Source organism: Silurus meridionalis, chromosome 15, assembly GCF_014805685.1.
Source record: "Silurus meridionalis isolate SWU-2019-XX chromosome 15, ASM1480568v1, whole genome shotgun sequence".
Classification (NCBI taxonomy): Eukaryota; Metazoa; Chordata; class Actinopteri; order Siluriformes; family Siluridae; genus Silurus; species Silurus meridionalis.
Genome location: NC_060898.1, coordinates 5,122,644 through 5,136,989, shown reverse-complemented (window position 1 = coordinate 5,136,989; position 14,346 = coordinate 5,122,644). Strand labels below are relative to the sequence as shown.

The 14,346-nt window shown below is 36.7% G+C and overlaps 1 long non-coding RNA gene across 1 annotated transcript; it reads right to left on the bottom strand.

The window, feature by feature from the left end:
- Positions 1–8,033: 8,033 nt before the first annotated feature.
- On the bottom strand, positions 8,034–8,825 carry LOC124398173. The gene is made up of 3 exons (XR_006928027.1): positions 8,739–8,825; positions 8,465–8,593; positions 8,034–8,367 (listed from the first exon to the last, which is right to left on the bottom strand). It is a non-coding gene; the product is annotated as an uncharacterized LOC124398173 (long non-coding RNA).
- Between the last annotated feature and the right edge of the window lie 5,521 nt (positions 8,826–14,346).

Sequence of the window (14,346 nt, the reverse complement as noted above, 5' to 3'; positions counted from 1 at the left end):
ACAGTGCTCTGTGAGATGTTCAAAGTTTGGGATGTGTTTTTCATAACCTAACCCTGCTTTAAACTTTTTCCGAACTTTATCCCTGTCTGGTGTGACCTTCTTTAGTCTTCATGATGCAGTTTGCTCACTAATGTTCTCTAACAAACCACTGAGGCCTTCACAGAACAGCTGTAATTATACTGGGATTAAAGTACACACAGGTAGACTCTAATTACTAATTAGGTGACTTCTGAAGGCAGTTGATTGCACTGGATTTAATTTAGGGGTATCGGAGTAAAGGGGGCTGAATAGATATGCACGCCACACTTTTAAGATTTTTATTTGTAAAAAAATCTTTAACACCACATCTCATTTTCCTTCCACTTCACAATTACAGTATGCGATAGTTTGTGTTGGTCTTTCACATAAAATACATTTAAGTCTGTGGTTATAACCTGACAAAATGTGAAAATATTTAAGGGGTATGAATACTTTTGCAATGCACTGTATATATATATATATATATATATATATATATATATATATATATATATATATATATATATATAGATATGGCACAGTTTCTGCGATAAAGTTATAACATCAGTACACATTGAATAAATGATAAATTTGATAAATAAATCTTACAAATGAAACTGAGGGTTTTGTCAAAAAAAATATGGCACTAAACAGTACCACAAAATAAAAATGGGCTCACATTCAGATATTAATTGGCCATTTAAAATGACCATAGATTCTTCTGGAGTTACTTTTGGGCTTCTTGATACTTCTGAATTTCCAGATAAACGTTATAAAGTCATATATGACTACCATTTCTACAAAGTTAGCAGGTAAATCTTGAAAAATGCATAGTCTATCAGAGCAGAACCTGAAATCTTGGCATCCTGATGATCTAGCATGAATAATTTGAAGCTGTTTGGCTGCCTCTTGGTTTCTCATTAGGTCTGGGTTACATCAGGTCACCGAGTTTAATGTTTGCCTGAGTTTTACACTTCTGATTCAACACATGATGCACGGCTTGAAAAATATACAGATTGATTGCGATATTAAAGCCGATGCTTGAATTCCCCAATCTCCAGGTAATTGAGATCCAGGTCATCACACTGCACATTTAAGATTAGAAAGGTTCAGTAGCTTTGCACACTCAGGTGGCTTGGTTAGTTAGACTGAGCCGTGAGAGCTGCACAGGTCAGCGAGAGTGATTGATGGATATAATTAATGAAGTTAAAAGAGTAACAGCTCCAATTTAGCCGATTAGACCAAAACAGGCAGAGACGGAGCGCCAGGACATGAATTTGAGCACAATAAGCAAAGGTAATTAACTGGCTCTTGTCTCTCATTGCTAGTATCAGTGAAGTTAATGACCTTTGGGTGATTTCTCTAATTTTCAATTTATTCTGCAAATTGCAGCGTCTTATTGTGCGTGCCATAACAAACAAACAAACAGAAGCAATCGAATTCATTTCCAATTTGTTTGACTGGGGAGGCATGCAGTTTTATTTGCCTGAATGGGTAATGTGCAGCAAATAGTAGAATGAAAAAGAAAAAAGGCAGAAAATTGAAGGTACATGACTAATCTACTACATCTAATCCATCCATCCCTCAATATATCCCATGTTTGTCTATCTACATGTGTGTGTGTGTGTGTGTGTGTGCTTACTGTACATGCAAGGGCACTATGAAATATAAAGCCAGTGACTGATTATTCCCCAGAAGTGCTTTATGTAATAGACCATGGTTGAAATTACTCTTTGGTACACAAAGTCGTTACTTTAAACGGAGTGGAATACATTGACCCTGTAAAATATCTAATATTGAAAGTTCCAGCTCTATTATCTCAAATAAGGGCTGTCATTCTGCCTCCCACTCTCAGATTTCGTTCTTTCGTAAATGAAAAGTCCACCCTGGAACTCATTTAATGTGATGATACTGTATACAGTATATGAGTAATTTGTTGGGCTGGAAATGTATTTCTGGTATGAGAATAAGTATTTCATTTGAGAAAAGAATCTAAAATTAATTTGGAATAACTGAGATTTGGCTGTAAGTGCCTAGAAACAAAAGAGCAAGAGTTTCTTTTTTAACTCTCCATTTTCCAACTATAATCAATGTTATATACATGAGAAATACAAATGTAAATGTCTCAATGTTCCAGAATGCAATGCATGAGGGGTTGCAAGATCTACAAGATGACAAGCACAATAATGAAGTTGATCTGTCTGAACAGAGCGTATGAGGGGGTAAAAAAGCTTGACAGACTATAAAACTAAAGTGCTGCTGCATCACTCTCTTTAGATAGCGATACAGAAAGAAGGAAATAACCCTGGCATTACTATCAATTCAATTCTATTACATTTTATTTCTATGGCACATTTAACAATTGACATTACCCAAAAGCAGCTCCACAGAAAGAAACAGTAATCCCCCCCTTTACCGCGGTTCGAATATCGCGCCCCCGGTTTTGCATTTGAAACATAACTAATTTGTTTGGCTGATTTTCCCGGTCCTCGTGGATAGCACAATAGACCAAAAAAACTTATAGGGAATTGTTTTTATGGAATTTTATGTTGAATTAATGAAATTTATAGATAAAAATATAATTATCAATTATAAAATGAAGTAAAATTTTAATACAGTACAGTACTGTATACATAAAATGGAACGTAACCACCGCAATAAATGGGGGTTACTGTAGTGGCAATGTGACAGTGGCACTACAGTGTGACAGTGGCAAGCAAAAACTCAGTGAGATGATATAAGAAGTCTTGAGAGGAGCCAGAATCAAAACAGAACCCATTCTCAGCTGTGTGACACCAAATGTCTATTTGTTATAATTTCCTCATTGTTGAAGCAATTAACTTTTCCCTAAAGGAGACTTGAATGCAAAACTGATCATGGTGACAGTTTTTCTCAATTGCTTTGAAGCGTTTCTTCAATCATTCTTAATATTTGCACACCAGTAAGTGCATTTCTCACAATTTGTACAAACACCACATCTCATTGGATTACTTGCAAAAGCCGGTACTTTTCTCAAAATCCTTAGTTCATCCCTCAAAAGTAAGTATTTGTGTCAACGAATGCATAAATGCCGTCAGAACTCCTTTTGTTATTGTTCACAAACATGAGAGTCAAAATGTTTAGTCATCAGTTATCAGTATGACGGTGTACGGTTTCAGTATTTTTTGATAGAAACTATGGTTTGAATTTCTTCTGTATTGCATCTATTAATTTCAACAGCACAAATGTACACAATCCTGTATGTGCGATATTGATTGAAAGTGTCGTTCATTTCCTGGTTGTTCATCAATTTTTAGAAATTGAAATTCTGCGTTTTACTCAGTCTGTATTTGATTACCAATTGAAGGTTCATGAGATTTACCTTAGACCTATTTTAGAGCACTAGTTGATCATTAGTTGATCTTGATGCTGTCCAATTCATTAGTGAAATTCAAAATTCATCTACACAATTCCTAAATTCAAGACACATTTACAAATAAAAGTTGAATAGAAATTTGAAGAAGATAAACTTAACTTATGACAACTGTTTTAACCATTTTGCAGTCAATGACTTAAGCGATGAACTGATGGAGAGATGTTTTGGGGGTTAAGACTATTAGTATAATATATTTTGATCAACACGACAAAATTTATAATGTAGGAAACCGCAGACAATTGTACACAATCAATTAAAAGAATGTACAGAAGAATTCGCAATTTGATCAAAGCAACTAAAAATGCTTTTTTGTTCTGGTTGAAAAAAAAAAGTCAAGTGACTTTAAAGTCATATGGAGGTTGAAGTAGTTTTGGAAATTTCAATCCAAAGCAACTGAGAAAATTTTTTATTTGTAGTCCAAAGCTATCTTTATGGTTTCCAAGTGAAACCATCCACAGACATTCCAAGTGTTTTTTAGCTGTCCATTTCAGGGCATCCTTAACAACAGTAAATTGTTTCCAGTTGATGAGAACCCCATTCAGAAGTAGGACATCAGGAGGAATCAGTCTGTCGTAACATCTACAGGTACAATCCACAGAAAAATGACCAGGGATTAATTTCCTTTATTTGGAGTTATTTACTTATTGGTGTTACACTGTAGACATTCTCACATAAATGACTGCTTGTTGCTTGCTGATGCTGCTTCAGAGTCCTATAACTTTTTTAATGACCTTCAGATGGCGCATTACTCTGTATTTGTTTTTTATTATTATTTTTTTGTACAGATTTTCTGTCAAATGAATAATCAGCCATCTGTTGGGGTGAGCTCTGTTCGGCCTTTTCATTAAAAAAAAGATAGACAGATAGAAACATTCAGGATGCTAAAAATGGCTTGATCATACCCAAAAAAGGGTATCTTAAGCCACCATTACCCTAATTATCAATATCATTCATTTACTGCAAATTGGGAATGTGAGCAAGGATGACATTTTCAAGCTTTCTTTTTTTTTAGAACCTAGTTGCTCACACTTCTCCTCCTCCACTCCTGCACACCCTTGACCTTTTCCAGTTTCTTTGTATTGATTCATTTTGCCCATCTATATGGTGTCTTTCCTCATTAGGCTCAATACCCAGACTGCTTGCATGCATTACAAATCCATCCACTGAGGGTTTTGTTTGACCCCTGAAAGCTAAAACAGACGCTCATTCTTTCTTTCATTCTTCATCAAACCACCCCACCCACCTATTCACATCTCAGAGAATAACGACTCTTTAATACCAAGCCAAATTGTTCACTATTTACAGGACGTTTGATTGACATTTAACATAAGTTGGGCTTATAGGCTTACAGCTAGTGCACCTGGCTTCTTAGCGGATGGCCCGGAGTTCCTCCCCAGGCCTATTTTCATTCGGTTCGCACGAAAAGGAGGACCAGAGTGAGAGCATTATGATTGCTGGTATCATTAATGCACACCAGTCCTCTAAACATGCTATTAGACTGTTCCCAGCCTTCCATTAATATCATTTTTGTCAATGCACTTGTATGCATAGGCATGTAGATAATACACACGTGTCCGTTAGGTAAGTGGAAGGAACAGTGGTGAACCGGCGACAGGGTCATGGGCAGCCGAGGCTCATTGATGCATGTGGGGAGTGAAGGCTGGCCCGTGTGGTCCCATCCAACAGACGAGCTCCTGTAGCTCAAATTGCTAAAGAAGTTAATGCTGTTAATGCTCAACAGGTCAGAACTGTTTCAGCAGCAAAAGGGGGACCAACACAATATTAGACATGTGATCATAATGTTATGCCTGATCGGTGTAGATAGACAAGTTGTAGACACAGGAGAGTGAAAGCACACAAAACTGACCAAGAATGAACCTAAAGCTATGAGGAAAATACAAGGAGGAAGGGAACACATACTGTAATAATAAGCAGAGACAGGTGATAATTATAGTCAGAAGATCATCAAGAGCAAGTGCTGAGATGTGGAATTTATGACAATATTTATAATATCAGTAATTACACTGAAAAAAAAACGGTATTTGTGAAGCCTCCACTATTCAGCGCACCTTTGTATTTGAATTTGAAGACAATGGTTTTAATGACGCTGCTTTAAATACCTTGCCTTTCCTACTGTATTTACAGAGCTCTGGCTCCACGTTTGACCCCCTCCTCGGTCCATCCTTTTGAAAGCGATTTGAAAAATAGCTCTCAGCCGAACTCATCTTCTCCCACTTACATTATCTTGACCTTCACTGATTAAAAAAAAGGGATGAAAAGTGCAAATAGCGGCTATGCAACGAGCCTTGTGGCATGAAATTAATTGGGTCAAGAAATGCCACTTCAGAATAGCTCGGCACACAGGGCAGGGGGTATAAAAAGCTTTATTATACGCACGAGGCGGCGAACGCGCTCCTGTTAAGGCTCGTAGAATAACACACTCAGCCCCCGGCATCCACATTTTACTGTCAAGGAGATGAATCCCGAGGCTGCTGAGGTTTGATAAGGCATGCAGAACTGTTTAGCATAAAATCACAAATTGTACAAAGCAGTTTTTCTGTTTTGTTTTTTATTTACTGCATTGGTTGCAGTGCACCCGCGTGTGGCATCGCTGGCTTCTGACTGACAGCTCATACAGTTTGTGTTGGTTTAAAGAGATGAATGCCACGTGGGTGTATGACGCACCTTTTAGTCCATAGGAGAGCTCACAGGCTATATGGAGAGCTGTAGTGTTTACCATTAGCTCTGAATAGTCAGGCAGACAGGTGGTCCCTGTGGAGAGGCTGTCAGGCTGGCAGAGATGAGAGCCATGCACACTGCCCACGCAGCACAGCCGCTCTCCAGACAGCCAGTACAGCTAATCCCCATCTACCTGCACTGAGGACACAGCACTGGCCAATGTTTTTTAGCGTTTGTTCCACCAATCATAAATCGTCTTCCCAAGCCCTTTATCTCGTTCAGGTGGGTGTGTGATTTAAGGAACTGACATAACCACTCTATAAACACGTCACAGAAGATGGCAGCATTATGAGATGCTATTAAAATGTACGTCTAGGTGTATAGCGTGGTATGTGTTTAAAGGTCACCTGTGATTGTCCAATCTTGTGCTAATTCTTAACACTGTTAGCAGGTTCCTGACAGAATCCACTGCTCTAAAACATTATCATTTAGACTTAAATTATGGACTTTTCACAGGAGGGAAAAAAAAACCATGGTATAGTGATTTGTTGAAATTTTCTGTGAGGAAACGTTTTTTTTGGGGAATAGTCTCCTGTGTCAGTGCTTCATAACACCTTTATTTGGTTTTCCAACCTAATATAAAAATAAAAACCTGGAGGGAATGACTGTTTATAGATACTATAAGTAGTAACACGAACAAACGTGAATGTCTCAAAGGTTCCCGGTTGTCTAAAAAATTAAACAATTTTCTGTTTGTAAAATTAAAAATTTATAATTTGCTGTGGTAAAAAAGGGAATAAAACACTGATGTGCTAAATTATGAATTTTGAGTAAAATCCTAAACAAAAGTGTTTAATAATCTAAAAGGTTCTTAGATTTGTCTTTCACAGAAAAACAAATGAAGGGTCTAACTTACAAGATGGTATCAAAATGTTTTGAGACTAGCTCAGTTTACAAGAAAGCACTTTATTTATCTACATTTTTACACTACAATGTATTCCCCTTGCACAGCAATATAGTGCTTCCAGCATTCCGGCTACTTCTGGAATGTGTCCTGGAAGTCTTTTTTTCAAAACGTGTCAAAACCTTCTACGACTTGCGCTGGAGGTGGTGTCAAACCAGGGAGGCAAATCGGGTGAGTAGGGTGGGTGCGGAAGTGAGATCATGCGGATTGTTCTCCGACGATCATCATGCACAAGTTGCAGAGGTTGCAACAGTTGCAATGGTTTTGACATTTTCGGGGTTGAGCTCGTCGAATGTCTTCCTGATCTCTTGTCGTGTTCCAGTAATGTTCTTCCTCTTTTGAAGCGCATGTGCCACTCAAAACACCGCGAACGACTCATTGCAGCATCACTGTAAGCTTGCCAAATTATGTCAAATGTCTCTATGGTGGATTTGCCCAGCAGAAGTGGTAATGCACATGGTCAGAATAGCACCAGTTGCACAGCTCCCAATGTACACAGAACAAAGTCTTTTAGCACACTAATTTATGAAGTTTAGCGCTCCCTGTGACTGTGTGTGCAGCCTTGTGCTGCCATCTGTTGTTACAAAACTAGTCTCAGAACATTTTGATGCCAGCTCGTAGAAGCATAAACGAACATGAATGTCTCACAAATTCCTGATGTCTAACATCAAGAGTCAAAATTATGATTTTCTGTTTTTAATCATATAAAAAGTAATCATTTGCCATGGTAAAAAAGTGACTAAAACACTTTGTGATGTACGACCATCAGAATGGTCCAAGCATTGGCCTTTTAAGTCTTTCATAGATTTGTCTTTCACAGAGAACAAATAAAGGGTCTACTGTATACAGACGCCTACAGCAAAGCCCATAGACTTTTTTTTTTATTACAAATGATCTATCAAATCACAAGTCTAGTGTTGAATTTTCAAAAGAAACGTCCATGTAGAATCAGCAAGCATCCCAAGAACCCCTGAAGAACCTGCATCACTGAGGCGATATATCATGAATTATTGGTAATTGTAGCATAACATGACATTGCAACACAACTAGACATAAATGTCAGGACATGACATGTTTATGATTTAATTAAATCAGTCTTGGGAGACAGCTGGCATATAATGTGCCCTTTTATCATTTCTATGTACATGCATGTGCTGAATCACCTCTGACTCTCAGTTTGGATAAATGGGGCAAGATGGCAGGCTCTTTCATGCTGTCAGTCACCTAATCATGAGTTAATCTACAGGAAGCAGCTGACATCCATCCAGTTCTTTCATCTGGCTTTGAAAGTCTGTGAAGTGCAGCAATTAGAGGCATTAATCCCAAATTATATCTAAACGCTACTAAAACATTGTTTGTTGTTTCTAAGAACACGGTTAATGATGTACCTCTGATGTACAACAGGACCCACTAGAACTGAATATTCAAATTCATTTACGCACTAGAGTGATGTAGCGAAGTCCGAGGAACAGTTATGAGTCAGAAGTCATACACCATGCTGATTAGGGCATTTCTACCTTTTTGGGGACAAAACAAGAAATATTAAAATAAATCTATTTTGGGGCTACACCCACTTGTGTAAACCTGTATCTAGTGACAGATTTTCAGCACACTAAACAGATACAGATACAACATAGCATTATCCACTTTTTATTTTTTTACCTAACAAATGCACTCTTCTCTCCATTGGCATCTGAAAAGGACTGTTCAGCAATTCAAATCCTTTGCCATGGGCTGAAATACAGCCTGCAGGTACACTGTAATGGCAGCTCCTAGCACAAATAGAATCCCAGAAAAGTCTGCAGTTACACACTCATACACATTCATATAAATTAGACGAAGCGCAAATATAGCCTTGGATTCCTACGAACACTCATGTCACACTGATTCAGTGATTCTAATGAAGTCATTGATATTATCAGGATCTTTATTCAGAAGCATTTCTTCATAAAAATAATAAATTGTGTAGTCAAAACAGCGTCAGTTATACAGCCGGGTCACAGCTGGGGGAAAAAAAAAAACAACAAGGCTACAAAAACTGTTGGTTTCAAATTCTGCGATATTTAGTTCGGGCTGTAAACAGGCATGGTAAAAGACAGGTAATTATGTATGCTTTCAGCTTTGAAGAAGCAACAAGGTCAGCAAGAGCTGCGCTCGTCTCAGCATCTAGCCAAGCAGGAAATTGCCTGAGCTGCAGCTCTATAAAAGCTTGAAGACACAATTCTGTTCTGCAAACTGTCTCAATCTCATGTTCCTCCCAGAAACTAGGGGTTTAAACCAATCGTCTGACTCACATTGTAAACATGCCATGACCATTCGTGTCCAGAGAAGTCCTTACAATTCATATGATAGTTGTTAATGTTTAATGTTATGAAAGATAAAAAAGGAAACACTGTAGTGTAAGAATGCTTCCTATATATATATATATATATATATATATATATATATATATATATATATATATATAGATAGATAGATAGATATAGATATATATAGATATGTGTGTTATGTATATCACTTGTTTATTTTTTTAATCAGTTCATCAGAACCCTTTGGCTTTCAATTCTTATACTTAGTACACTTGTAAAAAGTCAGCGAAAAGAGTCAGAGTCAGGTGTATAATTAACCAATTATATGCAGCAGGTGCTAATGAGCAACAAATTTATATGCTAAAATCTTAGCCACATCAAGTTGCCACTTCTGGGCCCCTGAGCAAGGCCCTTAACCCTATAACTGTTCAGTTGTAGGAATGAGATAAATGTAAGTCTGGATGAGGCCATCTGCCAAATACCGAAAATATAAATTTAATGTGTAGGTTGAAACACAGTCATTAGCTGAAACAGAAACAACTGTATACTATAGGAGGATGAAACCTGGGTGTAGAACCAAACTCTGCTATAACGGTGAATACTGTTTCATGCCACCGGTCAAACACCATGGTAAGACTGAGCACAGCGAGATTTGAGCCAGCCGGCATCCACAGAAGATCTGTGGTTAGTTCTCCAAGATTTTTGGAACAACCAACTTGTCGAGTTCTTCTAAAACTTGTCTTTACATATTTTCATGGGAAATGCATCAAATGCAAGGATGGTATGAATAAATACAGGCCCCTGCTTAAAATACAACACAGTCTCAAGGCATTTCGTACGACGGCGTATTAGGGCCACTATGGAATAAAAAAAAAAAAGGAGGAAGGGTTCTATCAAGTATTGTACCGCATATAATACGAAGGTGTATTACTGCCAATATCGGATTTTTTAAAAGAACTGGAAGGGGCAGGGAATTTCAAGTTGTAAGTCAATATTTCAAAGTTTAAAACTCAGAATAAGAAATCAACATAAATTTACATGACAATAAACCAAAATCTTTAAGTTTTAAACACTGGAAATTTCCAGTATGATCTGGTGATTCTGGGCTAAAATTAGTATTTCCTGGTTTCAGTTTGAATACAATTTTTTTTATTATATCAATTTTAATATTCTATGTTTTAAACTCTATGTTTTAAAATTTCGATTTCCCTAATACGTAATATAGTCACGGATTTTACTCTTTTGATTCGTGTTCATGGACACGAATTTCCCTCTTTTTCGTGTCACTTGAGCACGACTGGCTCCATCTCCATAGCAATGGAGGCAGATGATCATGGGTAATGCTGACAGAAATGCCAAAGGTAATCTTTATTCCCCATTTTTTATCAGAGAATTGGGCAGAAGATATATAGTTAGGGTTTGGGTCATACTGTAATAAATGTGTGTCTCTAATCAACACCTTAATTAACTGGGAGAATTTTTTTTTTACTGTATTTTGACTAAAGAGAAACACTGACGATGGTTTATAATAGAGAGCGGCTTACCGAATAAAAAGCAATAAAAACAAAGATAAATCTGCTCCTTAAATGTTGAGTAATGGTGCTTGAAGATTAAAAAAATCAATAACAAACGAGAAAAAAAAACAATACAGCATCTGTGGTATGCAGTGGCAGAAAAAAAACTTCGCTGGAGGCACCAAAAATACTTTCTATTAAAATACATTACATAGAAAGTCGTCCTCAGTGACACATAAAAAGAGGGAAATTGAACATTTGTCTATGAACAGAAATCAATAGATTACATTTCGTGACTATTTCACTGTAAAATAACGAGTAGGGCAATGAATATAGTTTAACGCTCAACATCAGCGCTTGAGCTGTTAGGCACGTTAAAACAATCTTTACATTAACACATGTACATATAAAGAGTTAGGGTTTGCATTTGGATCTTTTTTTTTCCCCCCAAAAACCAAAGACTCTCAATACTATGATGGCATTTTTGTGTCAGATTTTAAAAATAAAAGATTGTATCTAAAGATTATGAGAATAAATTTGTAGCATTACTAGAATAAAATCACAATTGGGAATAAAGTGGTAATATTTCGAGAAAAATCATAAAATGGATTTTGCATAAAATGTATGTGGTTCCATTCAATTCTACTTTAGGTTGGGATTTTGCAATTAGGAAATTCTTTGTCTATTGGCACATCAGCACCGAGTATAATTAGTACACGGAATCAACAGCAGTTATGTAGAAAACTTAATTTATTGAGAAGAAAAAAAACAGACACACATTGAGGAAATTGCCTCTTATGTGCAATCTGAAAGGGTGACCAGTGGTCGACTCCGATCTGCATGCTATATGAAAAGAAGATGATGTTTCTCAAGAGACTATGGAGATGATTATCAAAGAAATAAAACATGAAGGCGCTGAACAACCAAATCGCTCGCCAGTACTGCATGTAGGACGTTTTGGAGACGAGGTGAGGAAGGCGAGATTGAGATGGTTTGGACATGTGCAGAGGAGGGACGTGGGGTATATCGGGAGGAGAATGCTGATGCTGGAGCCACCAGGAAGGAGGAAAAGAGGAAGACCAAGGAGGAGTTTTATGGATGTGGTGAGGAAGACATGCGGGTAGCTGGTTTGAAAGAGGCAGATGTAGAGGACAGGAGGGTATGGAGACGGATGAACACCTGACACTGGTATATTTCATAAATGAGACATAAATTAGAAATGATGTTATAACATCAAATTACATGACAAACGTCATGCAATGACAAATTACATCACCACATCGTATCACATCGGCCATCGCATGTCTGCGATATGAGAATGTCCATTTTTCAGACACAGGACGTTCCAATGAAATGCTTTTATTTTAAAATTCAAATCTCACAGGATGCTGTATGATCGGCTCAGTTTATCAGATCGAAACATATTTAATGGAAGCAACCAAAAGCAGGAAAAAGAGAGGTGTGTAATTTGTTCTGCTAGACTAAGCATTATTAAAAAAAGAGGATATTTTATATACACTCACCTGCCACTTTAATAGAAACACCTATACACCTGGTGCAGTTATCCAAATCAATCAGTGATGTAGCTACTGAAATGCAGGAATGACAGAGAATGGTGCACAAAACAAAAAACATCCCATGTGCAGAAGTTCTGTGGAGAGAAATGCGGGAGGCTGGAGACTGGTTCAAGATGACAAGAAGGATACGGTCAACTTGAGGCACTTTTTACAACAGTGGTGAGCAGAAAATCAGCTCAACATGCAATACACATCGAACCTTGAGATGGATGGGATACAGCAGAAGAAAGATTGCATCATATTCTTTGCCATCAGCTAGTAACAGAAATCTGAGTAGGATAGTAAAATATTAAATCGCTAAAATTGAGAAGGTAAATAGAACTCACCCCACATTTGTTTGGAAACAAGATGAGCTGATTAAATAATTGTTCCTAATAACATGGCCACTTTGTATATATATATATATATATATATATATATATGTTTGGTAAATGCAATTCTTTTTCACGGCTATGCTTCACTAGATGCTATTCTGAATGGAAGCTCATAATAATTAATGCTAGACACATTTTCTGAACTTTTCTGTCAACACATTACATATACACAACATCTTGGCCCTGAGACATGCTTCCTTTTATAGCTCCTTTACTGAGAGAGCATGCTAGTAAAACACAAACAGGACTCACCAGAGCCTTCCTGCTAGCGAGGACAAAGAGTCGAACATTCTTTATCACACTCATTTCAGGATTTGGAAGGGCATAAAAACAATTTAGAGTTTTGCCCCATGCTGTGATGGAGTAGGCAGGACGGAGATGTCAGTCATTCCTGCAATAAATTACAATGCAAGAAATTCTCTACATATAACCAGAGAGCTGCAGGAGGTTTCTGAGCACATGGTAACCTATCACAGATAAGCCTCCAAAATGACAAGTGATAAATACTTAAAGCAGGACATGAGCCAGAATAAGCCCTCAAATAGCGGAGTGAAAATGACTGCATGTTCAAAGGCTGTTTTTGTAATCTTTTTCCTCCCCACATGCCCCAAATTTCTGGCAGAAAACACTGCATATACAAAGAATACAGACTACTAAAATATGATCAAAGCAAACACTTGCTATCTAAATAATGCGAGGTGGTGTCAGGAAATAAATTGCCTAAACATCTGCAACAGCTGGGATGAATGGTGAGTAAAGTACTTATTAGTCGAGAGGCCAAAGTTCACAAAGATTAGTTTTTAGTCTGGTCACTAGAATAAATTTAATCATGAGAAATTTTACATATAGAACAATAAATCCAGCCTCAAAGTTGATCAAAATGTGTGTGGAAATTTCTTAAATAAAAAGAAACAAAAAAAAAAAAAAAGAAATTGGTCATTTTAACTAATTAAATGCCTTTACAGTGCCAATAAATATTATTATGCAATATATCATTAGATGCATTAGACTAATTAGTAATAAATATCAACTATTAGTTTGTATTACCTAATTAATATGCCCCATATAATTGAATTATCTCCATATATTAAATATTGGAAAAAAAATCCCTTGCTGTAAAAAAAAAGCATTTAAAAAACATTTATATAATAATTGTGAAGTATTTTAGGTTGTCAAATATGCAGATTAATAGTGTATTTGTGAAAAATAAATAAAAAAAAAAAAAAAAAAACTGAAAAGTAATCATTCACATTCCCTCTTTATATATTTATAGCACAGATTTGTATTTCTACCACACCCAAACATTATATCAATATTTCCAATAATATTTTTCTCTGTTTGCTAGAACAAAGGGATCATTATTTTTTTTTTAATTTCATGCTTTTTTTGTATTTATTTTGATTTACAATCCAGTCATTTTAAGGGACCATCCAGGCTTATAAATATAAGAACTCACAAAAAAAAAAGAAGAAACAAACAAAAGAAAATCATAGTTA